A 23458-nucleotide genomic window follows, 5' to 3' on the forward strand; every position below is an offset into this window, starting at 1 on the left:
CAGGCGAGAGTGGTACGGAAGTGAGCTGAAAAGCCAGATTGCCTGCCTGCTCCCTCCTGGCTCCCTTTAGGTACAGTGTGGTCTGAAAGTGTGACTATAAAAAGCGTCGCTCCCTGAAAACTGGGACAGCACAAGCACTTTCCCCCTGGAGGGCTCTTTCTGCAAACTCTACTATTCTCTCCAGGAAACTCCTGGGACGTTGTTGGGCATCAAAAAGGAAAGAAAGCCATCTCCTTACATAATTAATCCCCCAAATGCTGAAGACACTGTGAAGATCCAGGAAAAGCATGGGAATTTGATCCACGATGTGAGGTGGGACCCAGAGATCACCAGTTCCAAACAAGCATGTGCAGTTCCCAGAATGAGAATATCAGTCATTCATTCAGTCAACAAACACTCCCAGGGCAGTTACTTTGTGGGAGCTCTGTGAGGGCCCAGATGGGGACTGACAGTCCCTGAGGAACTCAGCATAGCTCTCTCTTCTCAGTCATTAAGGGGTTGGGAGGGTATTTCAGTGGACCACCTCAACTTGAAGATACATTTTCTCCCAGGAATCTGATAAAAATGTGCACGCTCTGGAGAATTCCTCAGGTAAACGAAGAAGCCAGAAAAGACATGAACAATTGCAGCACAAGTGCCAATGGCTATATGATGGCCAAGTGTGTAACATGCTGTGGGCATATAAGAGGGTGGGATGCTAAGAAAACAAGAGCAAAGAGAAGATAATCATTTACTGAGGATCTGCAGTTGGGAGAGGGGTACCTGGGTGGGGTTTTAAAGGATGAATAGGAGTCCACTAAGAAGGATGAAATGAAGACCAACCCATGCAAAGGCCAGGAGGAGTGACCATATTCAGTCTTGCCTCTGGGCTCTTGGATGTGCTGTAGCCCTGCCTGAACATACCTTCCCTATTCTCCCATCTTTCCTGGACCTTCCCTCACCCCAAGACCACTGTTGGCAGCCCCAGGAAGTCTCACCTGACCCTCTTCACGTTCTGCTTCCCAAAACACTGTACATACTGGGCCTGGAAGTACATCAACACTGCACTGCTGTGGACGGTAATGCAGTGGAAACTGCAGCAAGCATTAATTGAGGATTTACTATGTTCTAGGAACTAGCTATCCACACGTCTCATCTCATGTAGCTCTCACAACAACCCTACAGGATGATTTGATATTAATTATTCCCATTTTCCAAAGAAGGGCAGTAAGGTTAAGGAGCCGAAGGGACTTGCTCAAGGTCACTGAACTGGCAAGTGGGGCTTTGGGAAGTGAACCCAGGCACATCTCATTCTAAAGCCCTCCATGGTCTTAAGCATGAAAGCCAGACTAACCATACCTCTAGGAGCCCTTAAAATGGCCAATTCTGCCCCCATCCCTGTGGCATGAGATAACAACCCACATGCTTCTTTGGGTTGTTGCAGGATCTCCTGGGGTCAAGAAACAGGTGCAGGACTGATGTGCTTGTAAATCAACTGGTTTCCTTTCTCACCACCTGGCTTGGAGAATGATTCCTGGGACAACAGGTGGAAAGGGCTGACCCAAGGACTCAGTTTAAACCTGTTTTGTCTCCTCTCGGATGGACAAATGCTGTCGGAGAGCCAGCTGATGGCTCGGGGTCTCCCTCCAAAGCTGACATCCCTTGGCTCGGAGTCATGGTTTCCTTACGGTAAAGAAAAGATCATAAGGCCTGCCCACCTGCTCCAAAGGCTGTGGCAAAGAACCAACTGAAATCGTTCTTGCCCAGCACATAGAAGAAAATAAATGGCAGCCACAAGGGGTGATATTTACTCTATTGTAATTGATATCTTCCCATTGTCCAGGACAATCCTGGACTCTTAAAGAGTCAGAACAGGAATGACCAGGGGAGATAGACCTAGGCCAACCTTCTCATTTCACCCAAGAAACAGGCCATGATGAAGGGCTGTGTCTCAGGCCCCACAGTAAATTTGTGGCAGGCCCCCTCTGATTTCCCCCAGGAGATCTGGAGTCCTGGAGTTGGACAGGACCCAGTTTCTCTCAACTCAAGCCAAACCGGATAAATTGCCATCCTGGCCTATGCCATGTCATCTCTCATTCAGCTCTTTGCACATGCTGTTCCCACTGTCTAGGACACCATTCCAGCCCTTCCTCACCTACTTGCCATCTTTTGTTCTTTAGGGCTCAGCTTAAGTACACTCTCCTCCAAGAAGCCTCCCCTGATTTCTTCATATCTGTGGTAGGCCCCCTCTGGGCTCCCACCCGACCATCTTTCCCCCACTACATCATTAGCCCACTACCCTGGAACTCAGTTCACCCATCAGTCTCCCCTCTGAGCCCACGGGCAGCAGGGATGTGTCCCATTCACCCGTGATTCACAGCCTGCCATATCCAGCGGGCATGAGACCTGCCTCCCGTGTGAAATGAAGGAACCACTGAGGCTTGAACCCAAGTCATACGACTCCCAACATCCCTCTCCCTAGGCGTGTTTCCAAGGCAACAGGGGAAAGAATTCTGATATGAAGAAGAAAAAAAAAAAAAAAACCCAAAAAACAACAAACCCAGAAATGGCCTGATCTTCCAAGTCAACCCCAGATTATTTATAAACCAATCCTGAGACGATTTCCTATGTTCATTCACCACATTCTTACTTGAATAGCCATTTTCATCACCTAAGATGCCCTGAATTAACCTTGGAAGGGGAAGGGGGGAAAATCCATCTGGAAAGGAAATCTTTCTAGACACAGTCAGGGTCTCATCCGCCTTCCTCATCAGGCCCCACCCTGAGTTCAAGTGGAAAGCAGCATTCTCCATGCTGCGTGGCCCTGCCTGGCACAGCGAGGTCAGTGTGTGATTATAGCCTCTCTTCCGAGGGCAGGCATCTAATAAAGCCACATACATTCTGGGCTCTTCTAAAATGTGACTAACACAGGTCCTAATTCACCTGGCCGGACTTCTCGGGTGTCCTGGGAGGAAGACATACGCCCTGCTGTGGTCTTTGTCTGGCTGCCTCACCTGGGGTTGGAAGACATGTTTCTTTCCATCACAGCAGCTGAGTTCCCACATTTTGGGATCAGTTCGCAAAGAGAGCCAAGCTGTTCTTGCAGAACAACAAATCAGAACTGGGGGCTGGAGGTGGGGGATACATGACATCCCCTAAGAAATGTACTCCCGTGCAGTGAGCTTGCTGGACTTGGCTGAACTTGCCCCTGGACAGGACCCCAAGATTTTAGACATTGGCATGATGCCAATAAAAGATCAGAAGAATGGTGGGAGTGGGGAGTGGGCCTGGTCGGGCGGGGGCGGCACAGTCGGCTGAGCGTCTGACTCCTGGTTTCACCTCAGGTCATGATCTTGGGGGTCGCGGGGTCAGGTTTTGCACTCAGTGTGGCATCTGCTTGAGATTTCCTCTCCCTCTCCCTCTGCCCCTCTTGCTCATGCTCTGTCTCTAAAATTTAAAAAAAAAAAAAAAATGGGTAAAAGGCCTTTCTTCCTTGCTCTCTGCGTCCCTTCCACTTTAGCAAGCGTCGGCCTCAGCACCTGTGACGTTACTGGAGCTGTTCGGATCCCCGAGAGGTTTTCTCCACAGTCTGTGGCAAGTATAAGGACAAATCACAGTGGTTCTCATTTGCCAGGGGCCTACTGTGCACCCTGCCACCACATTGACCCTTGTCACCCAGGAAGGTCGTAATGGCCACTGAATGGACCAGGGGACAGGGACTCCAAATGACAAAGTCACGAGATGGTGTCACATGACCCAGGTCTGGCTGAGCCCACGGCCTGCGCTCTAACCCACTGGACAAACCTGCCCCGAGGAATGGCTCTGTTTGGGTCAGATGGAGGCAGGCTTGTGGGTGCACAAGACACGGTTGGGGGAGGAAAGACTTTACCCTGTGTTCCTCCTTCCTGCTCTCCACTTCACTTCCTTGGCCTTGGGTCAGCCACGAACTCCAAGGAAAGACTGATCATGATGAGCACAGGGTTCCCCAAGATGAACCTCAGGGACCCCCTTCTGCCTCAGCTCCAACAAGGGCTCAGCTGCATCGGCAGCCCGGTGGTCTCGAAGGGCACTTTGCACCCCACTGCTCCGGTGGGACGGTGGGGGACTGGGCGTGCCCTGGGCCGGCTCACTGAGCCTTGAGACCCTCCAGCCTTTGCCCTCAGTTTGCTGGGGCGGGGAGGGTCTTCAGGTAGGGGTCCTCTCCTCTCTGGGTCCTGATTCCCCAAGAAGACTGTACAGGTTAGTCCAGCTCAAAACCCCAGGCCACCCACCTCTGGAAGGCTATCTGGCCTAGCCTTGAGAAACCAGCAGACCTGGGTTCAAGTATCACATGTCCTCATCTCACAAACAGAAATTAGGACACCTGCCTCCCAGGTAAAGGACAAGAGATGTGAAAGCAGGCCCTCAGCAAAGGCAGGTGGGATCGCGTCAGATGCCCACAGGGGTGCCCGTGGCTGGGGCGCTCAGGTCTTGAAAACAAGCTTGTGAAGAACAATGGCCTCCCAAAAGCGAAATTCACATCTGCTCACGTGCTGCAAGGACACAGCTGGTACTTCCTAAGCACTGACGGTATGCCAGGCCCGCGCCATCTCATGTCATCCCTGCGGAGAGAGCCAAGGGCAGGGCTCCCAAGACGGACCCCTCACTGTGTGACTCTGGGCAAGTGGCTTGCCTTCTCTGAGCCCCTCCTTCTCTGGCTTTAAAATGGAATAAAAACGGTCCAGTTTCCCCGGGGGTGCTGGAAGTTCTGCCCATCTCAGGAGAGTACACCACCACTCCCGTCGTCCACAGAGGAACCCGAGACGGTGTGGAGAGGCTGAAGGCTGCACGGCAACTCAGTGGCAAAGTCTGGCTTGGAGGCCTCTGCCCCAGACCAGTCTCTCCAAAGCTGTGGCGACTCGGGAGCCCGTGCCGCTGGCCTCCCCTGCCCACCCACCACCGCCATCCCTCAGCTTGCCAGCCCCGCGGCCCTCAGCAGCCCCCTTCCCATCACAGAACTGCTTTAACACCCCTGCTTGCCTCCACACAGGAGTGGCTTCCTCCCATCCTGGCTGGAGGTCTATTCTCCAGCACGGAGCATCTCTGCACACATGCTGGACCGCCCACTCTGTTCCAGGAGCCATGCTGTGCCGGGCAGGGAGGGCAGGGATAGGGGCAGTCTGACAGAGATGCGTCACCCCACAGGGGTGGGCACAAGGCATGTCCCAGTTCCTTCAGAGTCCTGGACCTTGGACTAGCCCTAATTCACAGGCTCCCAGAGCCCCACCTGGGCCGGGCAATCAAGGGGAGACCACCAAGTCCCCTGTTACCTCTTGGCTGCCCCCCCTTACCGGGATGGTTCTAGTTTCTGAGTCTTAGCTCCTTGGAGTGTCTCCCCCTAGCCTCCCAACAAAAAGGGCGGCCCAAAGCAGACCCTACCACTATCCTTTCTTTTCCATGTTAACACCTACCATCCCCTGGCATTCTCCTGATCATTTCTTACTCTCCCTCTAAGGAAGGCTCTTGAGAGCAGAAACCCTGGACGTCTTACTCTCTCTGCTACTACTCCTGCGCCTAGCACACCAGAAGCGCTCAGTGTTTGATGAATGGATGGATGGATGAATGAATGACACCAGAAGTGCTCAGTGTTTGATGAATGGATGTATGGAAGAATGAATGAAGCAAAGGAAGGAGGGGAGGGGGAGGGGAGGGAAGAAGCTCTACTGTATTTCTATGGCAATCCTATCCCCTCCTCTCCTTCCCAGGCAGTTCCTATCCATCTTTAAACACATCATGATGATGTCCCCACCTCCAGGAAGCCTTCCCTGCCATACTCTCCACTCAGTTCAGTATCTCCTCTGGGCTCCCCAACCCCTGGGTTTCCCCTAGCACTGTCCTCTCTTAGGTACCATACTATAAGGGTCAACTTCCTCATCCTCTATCCACTGGCTACGCACACTGCCAAGGTCAGGGCTGTGTCAACCCTGTTCCGTATCTCCAGGGCCCCTTGTGAGGCAAGGCACAGAGCACGCAGTTCGGCATTACAGCTATCCCTGATTAAGTCCCAACCACACAGCAAGCACAATCAGAGCCCTTTGAATCAGATCACTTATGGACTTGCCATAAGTGGACTTGCCATCACTCAGCCTTGCCTTTTAAGGAGGGGCGGGTAACATCCTGTTCCCATTTCACAGACAAGGAAAGTAAGGCTCAGGGAAGGCAAGCTCCTTGGCCAGGCTCACGCAGCAAGGACCTTCTGTGATTGTGATGCCACACTGTCCTCCAGCCCCGGCCTCCCATGAAGTGAGGGAACAGGGAGGTGAGGGGGAGGAGAAGGCATCAGCTCCAGGGCAAGAGGACAGCATGTGACAGCATTTACTGAGTACCTACCACACATGACCTGTATGACACCCATCCTTATTCAGTCTTTGCTGTCATTTAAAGGAGGCACCACTCTCCCCAAACCTCTGATGGAGGAACTGAGGCCAAGGACACACAGGGGTGACTGTGTACTCAGCTCAAACTCACTCAAGACAAGTCGGCACCAGAAAGCTAATCAAAGGATAGGCCCAGAACAATAGAGCTGTGAAGAGTGTTCTTCCTTCTTGGCCAAGCCCTGAAAGTGCTGGCTCCTCGCTTCCCACCAAACCCTGGCTGACGGGATGTAGGGGACAGTCAGCCGGGTGGACGCCAGGGAGCACTCTGCTTCCCAGTGCACCCTCTCTACGCTGGCTGGATGTTGTCACGTCTCCTTGAAACTGGAGACGTGTTTCAGCTGGAACTGTGGCAGCCGTGCTGGGTCTACAAGGGGACAAGACGCTGAGGAGAGAGTAGGAAGAGAGAAGGAACCTGGTTTGATCCACTAATCTAAAATGTGGAAGACTTTTGATAAAGGACCAGATAGCAAATATTTTAGGTTTCATAGGCCATATGTGGTCTCTGTCACATCTTGGCAGGGGGTGGGGAGGGGAGTTTCTTGCAACCATTTTTGTTTGGTTGGTTGGTTTTACAACCTTTAAAAAACGCGAAAAACTCAGTCTTAGCTCAGAGGCTATCATTTATTGGACCTGCACTACATCCTCCCTGACCATGATGTGAATTATATGAAGACATATATGTCCTTATTGTTTGACCCACCTTGATGGGGTCTTTTGTTATTTTCAGTATCTTCAAAGGCATCCTTAGTGACCCAGTGACAGTGGCGTACTAAGTGTTGGTGAGAACGGGGAGCAGCTGAAACTCTCAGGACGTGAGAAGCAAAATGGCGTGATTACTTCGGAAAACAGCTGGCAGTTTCCTAAAAAGTGCCACTCTGGAAAACAGCATGGAGTCCCCCAAAAAGCTGGAAATAGAGCTACCCTATACCCAGCAATCATACTACTGGGTATTTACCCCAAAGATAAAAACATAGTGATCTGAAGAGGCATGTGCACCCCAGTGTTCATAGCAGCAATGTACACAATAGCCAAACTGTAAAAAAGAGCCCAGATGTCCACCAACAGATGAATGGATAAAGATGTGGTATATACATATAATGGAATATTAGGAAGCTATCAAAAATTTGAAATCTTTTGCCATTTGCAGTGATGTAGATAGAACTAGAGGATATTATGCTAACTGAAATAAGTCAATCAGCTTTGCGCAGTGGCAGTACCGTAGCCAATGAGGTTTATCCGAGGCGCAATTATTGCTAATTAAAATAAGTCAATTATTGCTAATTAAAATAAGTCAATCAGACAATTATCATATGATCTCACTCATGTGCAGAATTTAAGAAACAAAACAGAGGAACACAGGGGAAGGGAGGGAAAAATAAAACAAGATGAAATCAGAGAGGGAGACAAACCATAAGGGATTCTTTTAATAGGAATCAAACTGAGGATTGCTGGAGGGGGGTAGTGGCAGGATAGGGTAACCGGGTGACAGACATGAAGGAGGGCATGTGATGTGATGAGCACTGGGTGTTATACAAGACTGATGAGTCACTGAACCTCTGAAACCAATAATATGTTATATGTTAATTAACATTAACGGTGTGGACAAATCTCCAGATAATTACGCGAAGCATGAGCGAACCCTCCAGAAAGCTCAGAGCTCTGGGCAGAATCGTCTTCTCCTATGTTTAAACAGGATGGTTCTACTCCTCAAACTAATACAACACTATACATTAACTAACTGGAATTTAAATAAAAACGTGAAACAAATGAAAAATAATAATAATAACATAAAAATAATCTTAAGATAAACAAACAGGGCAGTTCTGTTCCTATTAAACCAGCCCCTTCCCTCATCCCCCCAGGATAGGTCTGATTCATTCTAATGAAACCCCTTTCTCAAGAGGGTCTGAGGGGACACCATCTGCTTCTAACAAGGGAGATGCCACCTTGCCTCCCCAGGGGGTGGGGGAGTCCCAGAGCACTCCAATGTGGAAACTACTGGGGGCGAGGCAGGGACAGACAGGGTCTCTGTGAGAAGCAGGCAAGAGCGGGGACAGGGGTGGGGGCCCAAGTGTTGGGGATGATCCCAGCGCCTCCTGGTTCTTACCCAAACAAGTTCTTTTCAGCCTATGATAATAACTACCGTACTACCTCCTGTCCCCACTGCCAAGTGTTCTCATTTCAAAACAGACTTAATGAGATCCTTTAGATGAAGGACCTCTTTGAGCAATTGAAAATGTGTGCAATAATGAGACACCCACAGCGAGTGTCACTTGGTGGAAACCCACTGAACAGAACCAGGTCAGTGGAGGGGGTGGCCATCACTTATGATGGCCTCCCGGGGGCAGAGCACAGTGTCCACCAACAGCCCCCCTACGTCCCATTCTCTCTTGAAAAATGAGAAATGTGGCCTCAGATCTGATTGCCAGCCTGGAAAGCATAGCCCAGAGTGCTTGGGTGCCAAATCTGGCCTGTCTGTGGATACGCTGTGTGACCCTGGGCAAGTCGCTGCACCTCTCTGAGCCTCCATCTCCTGGTCTATAAAGGAGGATTATAGTAACTGCCTCAGAAGGCTTTTGTGAGGAGGAAGTGGGATGCTGCCTGGGCATTGCTCAGTATGTAGTAAGCACTCGATGAATATTGGTCCTTATTTACCTGCAGGCAGGATTTGAACCCAGGCACCTTCTTACATCCCAAGCTTAGTCTAATTCACTCTTCTTCCTCATCTCCCTCATCTTCCTTTCCCCCTCCACACTCAGCAGTGACCTCACCTCTCACTTCACTGCAAGAAAATGAAGCAGTCGAAGGAGGAAGACCCCACCCTCTCTTGTCCCCTGCTTCCGGGAGCCCAGCCTGCCTCTCCCTCCCTCTGCCACGGAAGACGGAAGACGGAAGACTGCACCACTTGCCTCCCAGGCCAGCCCTCCTCTTATGCCCTAAGGCGCCGCCTCTCGCCAACTCCAGGAGACCATTCCTGTATCTGACTGCCCCTCGCCCCCGTAGAGCCCCTGTGGCCCCCTCTGCTGGGCCAGCCTCCCTGGGAAAGCCCCAACATCACCCATCTTTATTTATTTATTTTTTTAAAGGTTTCATTTATTTATTTGACAGACAGAGATCACAAGTAGGCAGAGAGGCAGGCAGAGAGAGAGAGAGAGAGGAGGAAGCAGGCTCCCCGCTGAGCAGAGAGCCCAATGTGGGGCTCGATCCCAGGACCCTGGGATCATGACCTGAGCCAAAGGCAGAGGCTTTAACCCACGGAGCCACCCAGGCTCCCCAACCCATTTTTAAATGCCAGATGGAACCGCCTTCAATCCCACCCCCACCACCACTTAGAAAACTAATGACATCTGAAATGTACAACAGAACAGAACTCTTGATCCCCAGCTCCAAATCTGCTCCCTTCTCACTCTTGTCTGTTACAGCAAAATGTGTCACATCCACCACGCCATCCTGGCCGGAAGCCTGGAATGTTCCTCAGTTTCTCCTCTCCTTCACCATCCCCTCCTCGAAACTATAGCTTGAACCAGACCACTTCTTCCCCAGCCCTCCATCCTGCCTCAGCACCAGAGCCAAGCCCTTATCGCCCCCGGCCTCCCTGCTCCACCTTCTACCCCTCTAGGATGCCCCCACACACAATAGCCTGAATGAGTTTTATTATCCTCCGGGTCAACATGTTAGCCCCGCCGAGAGTGCTCCCTCAGCTCCCCACTATAACCAGAAAAACTCCTGGCCGTTGAAGCCCCCCACCTCCATCCCCCGTTTGCTCACTAGCAGGCCTGCCCTATCAGCCTTACTATGGTCCTCAACCCCTCCAAGCTTGTTCCCACCCCAGGGCCTTTGCACGTGCTGTTTCCCCCATACCTGAAATACTCCTCCCCCAGATGCCCACAAGTTGGCTCTTTCTTTCAGATCTCTGCTCAAATGCCATGCCCTCTCAGAGCGCCTTCTAGTCTCTGCCACACTATGCTGTTTGATTGTCTTCAGGCATTTATCTGGATTTGCTGTTCTTAGGTATTGGCTGTCTCTCCCACCAGAACACACACGCTCTGGTAAGGCAGAGACTGTGCTGTTCTTACTCCACGCTAATGCTCAGGGCCAAGACCAGCATCCGGCACAGAGAAGACAGAGCCTGATGGACAGGAGCCCGAGAGATGCTGGACAAGCGCTCGCTGGCTAAAGCACGTCAGCCAGCAGGAGACTCAGCAGCAGCTCACCTCTCCACCCCTCACTGCAGAAAATGCACTTCAAAGCCAAAATGCTGTAACTGAGACACCGCGGTTGAAGGTCTAGTGGAGACTATATGTAGGAACGCAATCCACTGTATTACCCAGTCACCATGGCAACTGAAATTTTCAAGTATGCTTCTCCCTTGCTTCAACTTTTTATGCAGAAATTTCCAAAGAAAATGTTCCGATTCCTTTCTCTGGTGACATTCTACAGAATAGACATCCTCGTTTGGCTCCCGGAGGAGAAAATGCAAAATGTCAGATTCCTATGAAATAAACTGGTTTGCAAAGAAAGATGATTTTCATTTTCAAAGACGTGAGTCTAACTCTGAGCACAGGAACCAAATCCTAATAATAAAAGCTGCGAGAAGCAGAAGAGCGTTATGTTGGTAATCAAGCGGTTTAACCTTTGTGAGTTCACTTAGCCATTCAAATATTCACTGAAAGCCTATGGTGTACCAGGCCCTTGCTGGACTCTGGGGATACAGCAAGTGGCTGAGATAGAGGGATATCTCCCTGCCCTCATGGAGCCTCGGGTCCAGAGGGATAGACATCCAGTGGAAGAGCATTCCCAGCAAGGAAGAGCAGCAAGTAACACAGTAGAGAAAGGACCAAACTGTGGCATCATGTACATCTATCATGCGTCAGCTGTGTGACCCTGAGCAAGACACCGTGACTCTCTGAGCCCATGATAATATGGCAGTAACAATATTTTGGATGGGAGTGCTACATGGACCCAATCAGATGACAAAAAAAGAGCCTTGTGTGGCGTCTGGTATACAGCAAGCTCTCAATAATTAGTAATCCCTTTTGTCTTACAGAGGAAGAGGGAGTCAGTCCCTGGTGGCTGCTCCCACAGGGGGTCTTAGAAAGGCTTTCGGGGTGTGAGGTTTTCCCCAAAGAAATGTCCGTGCTCTAAAGGACCAGGGGACTCTGGAAGACACTTGAGATTGCAGCTTTCAGAGCAAATGTGCAGAAAAGGGTAGAGGGAGAGGACACAGGGGTTGGCCATCAGCTGACTTTGTACCCACCTGAGGTTGGATGCCTGCGAACGTTTCAGGTGGGAAGCCAGGGCGAACCAGTCAAAAACTGAGAGAGGGGGGATACGAAGAGAACTCACCAACATCGACTTCTCATCAAATGAGCTGTGCACTTGGCGAGGCCGGGGCCTCAGAGACTTAAAGAGAAACATCGCGATCTCTTGATTGAGACGGTGTTGAAGCTAAGGGCTCCAGAGCTCATGAGGCCCAGAGATGAACCCTGAGGAGCCAAGAGCGGGACGGTGGTCACGAGCCTCCTGCACCCCTGGATTCTCAGAGCTGGAGTGAGACTCTGGCCAACCATGTGGCCTTGGAGCATGAGGCCGGAGTCCAGGCGAGAGGCTCATACCACATTCATGGGAGAGGGCTGGCCACGCTGTTCTCAGCTTCCACACCCTCATTCTTTTGGCCCAAACACCCCCCAACCCCCTCTTTCCTGGTCCACTCACAAAACCTCTAGTCAACCTTCAGATGACCCAGCAAGTTCACAGCTAGGCACTCTGGCAGATGCCACCTGCCAAGGGCACCGAGATGCCTGTGCAAGTGTGTTCATCATGGCCACGCTCACGGTGTGTGAAACTGGAAACAACCCGCATGTCTGCCCAGAGGACTCACTCAATTATAGTGCGAGGAGAAACAGAGAGCCATTAGACAGAACGCTGTGCTCACAGGGAAAGATCTCGGGTTTGTGAGAAAAAGAAGAATCAAGGCCTAGAACGCCACATACAGCAGAGCAAGATCTGACGTGTGTTAAAAGTCACGTGTGTATACTGGTTGGGGGACACAGAACATTTCCGAAAGGAGACGTCTGAAAACGGTCACCAGTTTTGGGGAGCGACAGCAGGTTGGAAGGGCAGGGAGAGATTTTACTTTAGGACTCTATTTGGTGCTAAAATAGTGGACACTATTTGGTTTACCGTGTGTGCATGGACACGTGCATGGACAAAAATTTGGACACTATTTGGTTTACCACATGTGCGTACTCCCTTTTCAATTAAAAAAAAAGAAGACTTATTTTTTTAACGGTTGGCCATCACCTCTCTTAAAACTTTGCTCCTTCTACTGAATCTCACCTTGGTGCGTGGAGACATTCCAGGTATGGAATGGCACAAAGACCCATGTGCCCATTTATGGGGAGTCCCCCCTCCTCTGAGGCAGGGAATGTGGGGACCATGCCTCTGCATCCATTCCATGAGACTGACACCTCAGGGGCTCCAGGAATGAATGATATTGTCAATGCTCATTTATCTACTTTCATCTCCTGTTTCCCAAGTTATGATTTATTAAGCACTGGCTACTGTATGCCAGCCAGTTTATACCTGGCATCTTGCTGCATTGAGTCCATAACCCTCAAGCCTGGCGGGCTGTCCTAGATGCTGTCAGCACTGCCCACCTGGGTTCCCTGGATGGATTGGGACACCCATCTCCCAGGTTCTGGGCTGCCGACAGCCACAACAACAGACCTTGGTGTATGGGGCAAGAGCTGCCTGGTGGCTCCAAGGTGAGACTCCTTTCTGTGGTGCTGCTCACCCTCCCAGACTCTTCCAGGGATCGGGCTGACTCTCACCCTCTCCAACACTAAATTCTATACATGTGAATGAATCCCTGTCTCAGGCTCTGCTTCTGGAGAACCCAGCCTAAGATGCTGCCTCCCAATCTCAGGGTCAGGCAGGTATTAAAACACAGTTGCTGGGAATCTGCTATCTCTGGGACTGTGCAGCCTTGGCACATGGAGTTTGAGAAAGTAACAGAAATGTAGCCAAGATTGGGAAACAGAATCCTAGGGGGGAAAAAAAAAAGAAAAAAGAAAAAAAGGTTTCTTACACCCATTTACTTGAAGTCAAAGAGGTAGACTTGAAAACCCTGCTGTCTCAGACCCCAAAGCCTTGATGCTTTTCTGTGTTTGATGCTGAACTGTTAGGGGGTTAACTTGCCTGGTCGGTAGGAGAACAAGGTAATTTGGGGGGTTGGCTCTGTGTAGAACATTCTCCCAGGCTTCCCTGGCCAGATGCGGCACTAGGATAGAAACCGCTAACATGGTCAGGAAGAGGGTCTCAGGGTCTGTCCCACTGTCAGATGGCACTGGGGCTCGGAGTGGTGCCTTGGTCCCACTCAAGGCCAGCCCGGCATGAAGAAAATCGTGAAGCAGCCGTCGGGCAGGCCTTCGGGGATCTCCTGTCCGCTGCTGCAGACTGGAGCAACAGAAGTCTGCAGTGAGGCCTGGTGGGCAGGGCAGGGGGCAAATCAAGACAGAGGAGGTCCACCTGGCCAGCCTTCTCTTCTCAACCCTTCTCCAGGACAGATCCTTCTACAAAGGTCAGGGCAGCCTGGGAAGCATCTGCTAAGCACCTGCCGTATGCCTGGGCCTGTACTAAGGCCTGAGGAAAGAAACAAACAAGGGCCCTACCTTCCCCCTAACCCCACAAAGTTTCATTTATTCACTCATTTATTCATTTTTCATTGAGTACCAGCAGACATTTATTGACCACCTACTGTATACCAAGCCCCGTTGGTATACAGTGGAAACCAACTGGGAAACAAATAAATGAGACATTTCTCTTTTCATTCATTCACTCCCTCATTCATTCATTCTGCTGAATGTTCATCAGAAGCGTGAATGGAGGTCAAGCGCTGTATCAAGGACACAAATAGCCGGCACGGTCACTGCTCTCAGGCTCAACCACTGGCTCATGCCCCATTCAATTTGGTAGAATGGGCACTTATTGGGCGCCTGCTGTGTCAGGATAAGCCTGACAGAACCTCTGCCTTTCTCTGATGGGTTCGGCTCATAAACAAATACTGGGCACCTACCAAATGTCAGACCCTGGAAGGCGGATGAAGGAGCCCCAAGGCTCGCCTGGAGGAACAGAGAGCTCGGTGATCACACAGGGTGAGTGAGGCCTTGGTTCCTCTGTGGGGACCACGAGGCCCCACCCGATGGCTCCTCAAAAGCCCCAAGAGAGGCAGGCAGCTGGGAAGTGTGCAGCATGCCCTCCCTGCAGGCCGCAGTGGGGAGAAGGGGTTATGGGGGCACAGGGCTGGGGGAGCGCTCTGCACACGGGAGAGAAACTGTCGGGGATGAGCACCAAAGGCAAGTAAGGCTGAGCAGGGACGAGATGAATCAGACACCTAAGTGAGAATTTTCAAGAACTCAAGGAATATTCTAAGTTTAGAGAAGGAAGGGGAAAAATAAAGTCAGCCCACAACTTCCGACTGTGGCAAGTTCACCACCAAACTGTGCCAGCAGCCTTGTTGATTTCCCTCGATTCCCCCACCCTCTCAGGCCAACTGTGTCAGGAAAACAACAGGCTTTGAAGACACCTGCTCCCGGGGCCTTGGGGAGGACCCCGCAGGTTCATCTGCATGAGACCCTGAGCACACAGTGGGTCCTCAATAAATAACACCCAGTCACATGTCCTATGACCTATGGCCACAGTGGCTTTGAAAAATGGCTGCAAGCTGCTTGATATGCTTCCCATTGAAAGGTGGGGTCCACGTCCATGTCACCTGAATCCACTTCAATCTGCAGAGAACAGCAGAAGGGACATTGTGTCCCTCGTAACACCACTGGGCCACAGCACCTGCTTGGGACGCCCTGCCTCATGTTGTGGGGAAGCATGTTGCAGTGACCGCATTTGGGTGCCTGCTCAAGCCCAGCTTCTGAATCATCATGGGCCTCAGATGGGGAGATGAGAAGCCTCTGGATGATCTCAGCCCACAGCCATTCGGGGCTCCCAACGGACCTCCAAGTATCATGGAGCAACTGTCCCCACCGAGTCCTGCCCCGTTTCCAGACCACCAAATACTATGAGTATCACCAATAGTGCTGGTTTCCATGCTTTGGAGTGGTTCCTTGAGACCATGGATTCCTGCCTATCTGAGTCCCTGCCCTGAGGACCTCGCACAATCTGAAAGCATCCACTAAACCAGAATGCATGGGAAAACTTTATAAACTGTAAAGTTCTGTGCACATGGGAGCCCCCAGCCTCAGCACTTAGGATATGGGAGGGCTCTGCTGCTTTCCTGAGCCCACAGAACTTGTTCCCTGTATCCAAGGCTGCCTGCTCCCCCGGCAGCCGAGGAGACTCTGCAGGCTACCAGGGCTGACCTGAACCCATGCGGCAGGTCAGTGCTTTGTTCCCAAGACAGGACTTAGGTCATCCCTCCAGGAGGAATGAACTAGAGGACAAAGAGTGCTTTCATGGGCCCAGGCTGCTCTCAGCAAACATGGGCGTTGGGGGGTAGACCAGGGAGCAGGAGGCCCCTGGCATGCGCCCCTGGGAAGGTGGCCAGTAGGCCACCAAGCTGGGGCAGCACTGGGGTCCAGGGAGGGCCTTCCCTCCCCGTCTGGGTCTTTTCCAGCTGCACCTATGACAAGCATGGGGCAGAGTCCAGACAGGCAATGAGGAAATATTTGGTAAATTCAACAGAATGTGAAAGATTAGAAGAGCCACCTTCAGGACTGCAGTCAAATTATAAACATAAATGGACATGGAGCCAGCCAGCTCCACAGCAATGTCTTGCCATGGACCCAAGCCCAGCTCCACTGCTGATCTGCAAACCACTTTACCTCTCTCGCAGCCTCAGTTTCAGCATCTGCGAAATGGGGATGATAACAGAACCTCCCTTCCAGGACGTCATGAGGATAAAATAAAGCAATGTTACTTGCTTTCCCGGTGCCCGCTTGCATTTCCCCAACATCTGTACGCTGGAGCCCTAGTCCCGGGACTGCAGAATGTGATGTATGGGGCTCAGAGCCTTTAAAGAGGGAATTAGGCTAAAAAGAAGACATTTAGGGTGGGCGCCCATCCAGTCTGAGCAGTATCCTTACAAGAAGAGGAAATCTGGACACACAGAGATGCCAGGGCGAATGGGCAGAAATGGGAGACCACGGCAGCGACGGGGGGTGGGGGGGGATGACACAGGGAGCAGGCGGCAAGCCAAGGACAGAGGCCACAGAAGAAACCAGCCCTGTCGACACCTTGACCTTAGGACTTCCAGCCTCTAGAACTGAGAGGAAGTACATTTCTGCCATTTAAGCCCCCTGGGCTGTGCTATTTTGATATGGCCGTCCTGACCAGTATAGACAATGGCCCCACAGGAAGAAATAAACAAACATCTCCTATTACCATATTATACGTTTATATTATAACCATAAAATAATATGAGGTTAATATGAATGTGTTATGTTTTATGAAGGTATGTTTAATACAAAATATTGACATAACATTAAATAGAATACATCTGCAGTCTTCCCTCCCTACCTCAGAGTTTCTACATAAAATACCAGACTTTTTTTTTTTTTAAGATTTATTTATTTATTTGAGAGAATGGGAGAGAGCAGGAGATGGGGGAGGATCAGAGGGAGAAGCAGACTCCCTGCTGAACTGGGAGCCCGACGTGGGACTTGATCCACGGACTCCAGGATCATGACCGGAGCCAAAGGCAGTGGCTCAACCAACTAAGCCACCCAGGCACCCACTTTCTTAAAAAGAAAGCAAGATCTTTTTTGTTTCTTTAATTTTTTTTTTAAGCAAGATGTTTTCAGAAACTAATCTTGACGACCTTCTCATGCATATGTTACCTCTCCCTTCAGGAAATATTTACGTCGTGTCCTTCAGGATGCAAATAAAAACACCCTCAGATGTCCCACCTCTCCCCGAGGAAGAGGAACCATGGCCTTACTCACACTGTGCGAGCATGTGCTGGTCCTACTGCCCCAGTGGCCTTCCCCTCTCTGGTCCTATTCAGGCTGTTAGGACCCAGCCGAGGGCCCAGCCTAGAGCAGGCACTCCCTATAGGTACACAGAGCTGATTCTGAGACAAACCAATGACTGCATTTCAGAGATGAAGACGCTGGGCCCCACAAAGAGAGGGGCAGTGACTGGCACGAGGTCACACAGCTGGGACCACACCCCAGGACCCTGGCTCCTCGACTGCCTCCCCACGTTATCAGTTCTGGCTCCAACATGGAAACCAGATATTCATTTGGGTTGAAAGTCCCAACTCCAAGTCTGTTTGCAGCTCTGGGAAAAGCCCATTGCCTGCCAGGGACAAAAGTGGGTGGTGGAACGGCATTAGCCTGCATGGCTAATGGTCTGAAGCCAGATCTGCTACCCACCCCCCAAAAAAGTAGGTGCAACTTCTCTCCGAGCACCCACATCCTAGGATTTAACAAAACTGACCCAACCCCCCTGCCTTGGTCACTTAAACTCCATACTATACCCCCTTCTCCATACTGAACTGAAATAACAGGGGCCAGGGGCTGGAGGGCTCACTCCACCAAGACTAATCTGTGTGGTGACAGTTTTCACGACTCCTCGGGCTCCGTGGGCCTTCGAATTCAAACTTTGGTCAACTTAGGGGTGCAGAGAGAGACCATGGGCTCCAAGGGCAAAAAACCCTATTCCAGAAACCTGGATCTGAGGCCTCCCTGCCATGCGACCCTCAGACAAGTCAGGTTTCCTTCAGCGTCTCCATCTGCACATGGGACAGTTCGGGCACCTGCCTCGTTGAAGAGGGTTATATCCACTCAGGTGTGTAAAGAGCACAGCCTTGCATTGCTTTTTAAAAAAAAAAGGCCACCCCTGTGCAAAGTGATTTGTTGGAACAAGAGCGCCCTCTAGCGTCTCAATTTAGAAATCACGCTGCCACTGAGGCAGCCAGTGAACGTCCAGGATCATGTCTGCTTAAGTAACAGGGTGGGATGCCACGTAGGAAAGGTGAACAGCTCCCCCCCCACACCATTTAGTGCCTACCGTGTGCCAGGTGCTCTCCGTACTGGTCTCTGCCATTAGGTACTTACATAAATCCCCACTGAGAAAGAGGGATTTCTCATCCCCAGAGAGAAAACAGATTCAGAGACATGAAGCTACTCACTCTAGGTCACACAGCACTGAAAGGCTGGGTTTAAACCCGAAGCTCCACTCTTTACTGGACCCCTAAAATTGGGAGATTGTGCACAGTAAAAAACTTTAAGGTGAGTCCAGTCCAATACTTCATTATATTAATAGAGAAACTGAGGCCCAGAGAGGGCAAGGAATTGCCTTGGGGTCACACAGTAATCACGCTCGGGACTCCTGGCTCCCAGACACACTTTGCCCACATGCCCACCCCCCAAAGCTTCTACCTTGCACTTATCATTCCTTCTGGCCATCCTAGAATTGGCATGTCCCTTTCAACTGCTGGAAGTTCTGGAATGTCTGAACTCGGCGACGGCTCCTGCAGGACAGCCTGTAAGCACGCCATCCCAGAGCAGGCTTCATTTCAGCCAGCTGCTAAAGAATCCCACCACGTGGGCTTGGCATGTTAACCCTCAGGAGAGGTCCTTTAAGATGCTCACCCAAGCCTCAACTACCGTGAGGCACAGGCAGTGTGGGAATTCCCTTCCCGTTGTATAGAAGGGGAGAGCAAGGCTGGGGAGAGGAGGAGGAGTGCCACAGGTGTCTGATAGACCTTCTCCACTCTCCAAGTCCAAAGCCAAGTCCTGATCTGCCTCTAAGACCCACCCACCTGCAGTTTTCCTCACCGAAGTCAGTGGCAGCTCTGCCCTTCCAACGGTTAAGCCCCAAACCCTCAGTGTCTTCGGGACTCTTCTCTTTCCCTCCCACCCCCATCCAACCTACCAGCGAATCCTGTGGCTTGATGTTCAAAACAGACCCAGAACCTCCCCCTTCCCCCCTCCTCCTCTCCCACCCCTGGTATGAGCCACCACCGTGTCCCAGTGGGACACCTGCAGTGGCCCCTCACCATACTCCCTCCTCCTACCTTGGTCCTGCTTCAGTGTGCTCCCTGCACAGCAGCCAGAGGGATCCATTCAAACCTAACCCAGATGGTGTCACTTGACATGACACCCCTCCACGGCTCTGTCACCTTCCCAGCACAAGGCCACCTCCTTCATGTGACCTCAGGGCTCTGCACCCCTTGCTGCCAACTCTCCTCCCCTGACTCACTCTTCTACAGCCACCCTAGCCTCCTTCCAGGTGCACAGGAGTGCCTGTGCACGCTCGGACCCCAGGGCCTCTGCACTGGCAGCCACCTCTTCCCTGGAGTTCCCCTGGCCTCTTCCCTCCCCTCCTCCAGTCTCTGTTTGAATGTCACTTTCTCAGGGACCCCCCCTCTCCGCCCAAGCTGCACCCATCTAAGTCCTCTGGAACTTTCTTACTTGCTTAATTCCTTCTTTCCACAGCACACTCCACCCCCCCGACAGGTTATCCAGGTAATTATGTATCCTGACCATTGTTCATGGCCTGAACCCACTAGAATGCTGATCCCTGAGGCAGTCACCTTTGCCGTCTTGGGGTTCACTGATGTATCCCACTTAGATCAAGATGGGCACATGTGGTTTTTCTTTTCTTTTAAAGATTTTGTTTATTTATTTGAGAAAGAGAGAACAAGCGGGGTGGGGGTGGCAGGCGGAGGGAAAAGCAGGCTTCCCGCTGAGCAGGGAGCCCAATACCAACAAGATGCAATCCCAGGACCCTGGGATCATGACCTGAGAGAAGGCAGACGCTTCACTGACTGAGCCCCCAGGCGCCCCAGGGGCCCATGTGTTTAACTGAACTGAATCAAGGGCCTGTGAGTCCAGGTGCCTTCCGGTGCGAACACTTAATTCAAGACCTACTTTGTGCCAGTTTTGTTTGCATTTCCTTTTTGAGTCCTTGGTGCGTCCCACGAGGGACAAGCTGTCATCAGTCCCACACTATGAATGGCAAACTGACTTTCTGAGAGGTTAAGAGATTTGCCCACAGCCCCATGCTCCGTGAGTAAGCGGCTCAGCGGGGATCAGAAGCCGGAGGCGCCTGACTCCAAGACCCTGTTCTCTGCTCTGCAACTTGGCTTCACACTCATGGCTCGAGTCAGAGCAAACCTCTCGTGACGCAGGCCGTCCTGCGGCCCAAACCCCAGGCCCAAGTCCACCAGCACAAAAAGAGCCAGTTCTTCTATTTCGGCCACAAACACTGGAAGGCCAAACCCGGCCCTCGGCACACCCTGAAGGCGCCAAAATATAAGATTCAGAAGCTGTAATAAAAATGACAGGAGCAATGGTGATGGTTGGCAGACTTGTGCTGAATGCCCGGCACCACGTTCAAGCTCACAGCCAGCTCATCCTCACAACACTTCCAACACACTAAGTCAGTCGGGGGGATCGGGGGGTCCCTGAGCCCATGTCTATGGGGCAACCAGCAGATGCCAGGCACTGTGCCAGGTGCTGGGGACTCAGCAGTGAATTCAGCACATGAGCTTTAAGGTCAGACTTCCCAAGTTCAAATCCAAGCTCTGCCCCTTATGGGCTTTTGAGTATTGGGCAGGTACTCAATCTCTTGGAATTTCTGTTCTCTCAAATGTGAAATAACCATAATACCCACCTCCTGGGGTTGTCATGAGGACTGTCACGATGCCACCTGTGGGTGAGCCTGGAGGGAAAAGACTTAGACATGTGCGCCCTGGACTCCTGGGGGAGGGGACGAGGCCGAGTGAGGGATGTAGCAAAATAAACAAGTAGCAAGGAAGCCCCAGGCAAAGAACAGCCAATCCCACCACATTGAGACGTTTGGACATTTTCCCGTTAAAAACAAAAAAATCTGGTCATGGAGTCAAGAGTGGGGAGATGAATCCTGCTGACCAACCACAAGGACAAACAAAGTGGTTTTCCCTAAAATTCCATGGAGACCAGGCCATGGAACCACCGACCCTGACGGGGAGGAAGGGGCAGGTGAGGGACCCAGCACACAAAAGCACAGGGGACCGACCTTGATCTTGGGCTCCATGTCTCGAGGCGTCTTCCAGAAGAAGCTGCCAGAAGCAACCTTCTGGTAACCCCCTTTGCTGTGAGTGACACAGAGGAGGAGCAGGTGGCCGGGCACAGGTCACCCTTCCGGGCTCACCAGGCCTGGGAAAGTCCATGTGTGCTGGGGGGTGGGAGCCTGGGGTGTCTTTGCCACTATATCAGAGGTGTCTCCACCCCCCGCAAAAGAACATCTAGAATTAGAGTACCCATTCCAAGTCCAGCCTCGTGGCAGGGATTTATCTCCTTATCTCAGCGAATCCTCACCACAGCCCTGCAACGTGGGGCTGGCCCCACTTCCAGATAGGGAAACTGAGGCCCAGAGCAGGAATGGGACTTGCCTTTGGCAAAGCTGAGATTCCAAGCCAGGGCCCTCTCCCTCCAGAACCCAGCATGGCCCAGTGCAACATCCTTCTCTCGCCTTCTACCTTGCAAAACATGGTGAATAAAGAGCCTTCCTGTAGGCTGGCAAGTCACCTCAATCCTGTGGGCCTCAGTTTCCCCTCTAAGAAACCAGAAGAACGGGCTCCGGGTAGTAGTTAAAGTGACACACAGGGAGAGCTGGCCTCCATCAGACACAGGCTCTGACATTTCCCAGCTGGGGAACCTTGGATGAGTTGCTTAACCTCTCTGGGCCCCAGTTTCGCTAACTGCAGAACAAGGGTGATCATGAAATCTACACGGGGTTCTCATAGGATAGAATGAGACATCCATGAAAGGCACTAAGCCCAGGATATTTTAAGTTCTTGGTACAAATTATGGTGGTGTCGATGGCCATTATTATTATTCTTAATTATAGGGGCGCTTGGGGGCTCAGTTGGTTAAGCATCTGCCTTTGGCTCAAGTCATGATCCCAGGGTCCTGGGATTGAGCCCCATGCTGGGCTCCCTGCTCAGAAGGGAGAGCCTGCTTCTCCCTCTCCCCTTGCTGCCCCTCCTGCTTGTGCTCTCTCTCTGTATCAAATAAATAAATAAAATCTTTTTAAAAATTACTATTATTATTTTGCCAGCACTGTCACTACCGTTGTCAGTGACAACCTAAGCCTGATATCAGTGCCTCCCCCCAAAAGGCCACCAGCCTCGGGACTGTCTGGCTAGGTTATCCCAGCAGCAAAGGAGATTAAGTATCTCAAAAGAGCCCCGCCGCCGGCTACAGTTACTAATGATGTGAAACAGAAACAGTCGCGCCCCTGCTTCACAGCTGATGCTGGCTGGTGACAGGGCCTGATGGTGGGGTTGCCAGTCTTTCCCCTCAGAAAGAACTGCAGCTCTGTGGCGGACTCGGGCCACCGACAGGAAGCCACCGATGTCTGACCCACAGATGACAAGTCTGCAGAAACCTGCAGCAGCCCACGCTAGGCCCCCAAGAAGCTGACTTAGGAGAGAAGTAAATAAAGATTTAAGGCTAAGCGTGCACTTGTTGTGATGAGTATGGCTAGGGGGTGGGGTGCGGTGCACAGAAATGTTGAATCACTATATCGTACACCTGGACCCAAGATCACTCTGTGTGTCGACTAACTGGAATTTTATATAAAAGCTGAAACAGACAGATTTAAGGCTGAGGATGACTAAGTTGGTTGCATATGGTGAGCGCCTGAGAGAGCCTCCTGTCCAGCCACAGGTAAACGGCTAATAAATCAAGGCTGGTGACAAGGGCGCATACTCAGCAGCCATTAAACATCATGTCTACTAGGTGTTTTTAAGTGGCGTGGGCCAATGTCCGTGTTCTTGGTGGGCAAGCACTCACTGGACCAGCCACAGTTAAGCCCAGCCGCTGCTAAGGGTGAAACTTACAGGCAAAGTACAAGCAAGGTTTTCTCAACCTCAGGGCTGTGGACGTTTCCGGGTCACTCTCTGCGGTGGGGTTTTGGGGCTGCGGGCGGGTCAGCCTGTGCACTCCAGGATGGTTAGCAGTATCGCTGGGCTCCCCCCACCAGAGGCCAGGAGCAGTCCCCCACTCCCCTCTGTTGGGACAAAGAACGTCACCAGATATTGCCAAGTGGCCCTGGAT

The 23458-nt window shown here is 51.5% G+C and overlaps 1 protein-coding gene and 1 pseudogene across 8 annotated transcripts in view; one reads left to right on the forward strand and one right to left on the reverse strand.

Annotated features, from left to right (window-relative positions):
• The window catches only part of KIAA1671 (KIAA1671 ortholog), a 183996-nt gene that overhangs the window by 64599 nt on the left and 95939 nt on the right, over positions 1–23458 (reverse strand). The window lies entirely within an intron of this gene.
• On the forward strand, positions 7592–7723 carry LOC116572509 (annotated as a pseudogene).

The sequence above is a fragment of the Mustela erminea genome, chromosome 13 (genome assembly GCF_009829155.1).
Source record: "Mustela erminea isolate mMusErm1 chromosome 13, mMusErm1.Pri, whole genome shotgun sequence".
NCBI lineage: Eukaryota > Metazoa > Chordata > Mammalia > Carnivora > Mustelidae > Mustela > Mustela erminea.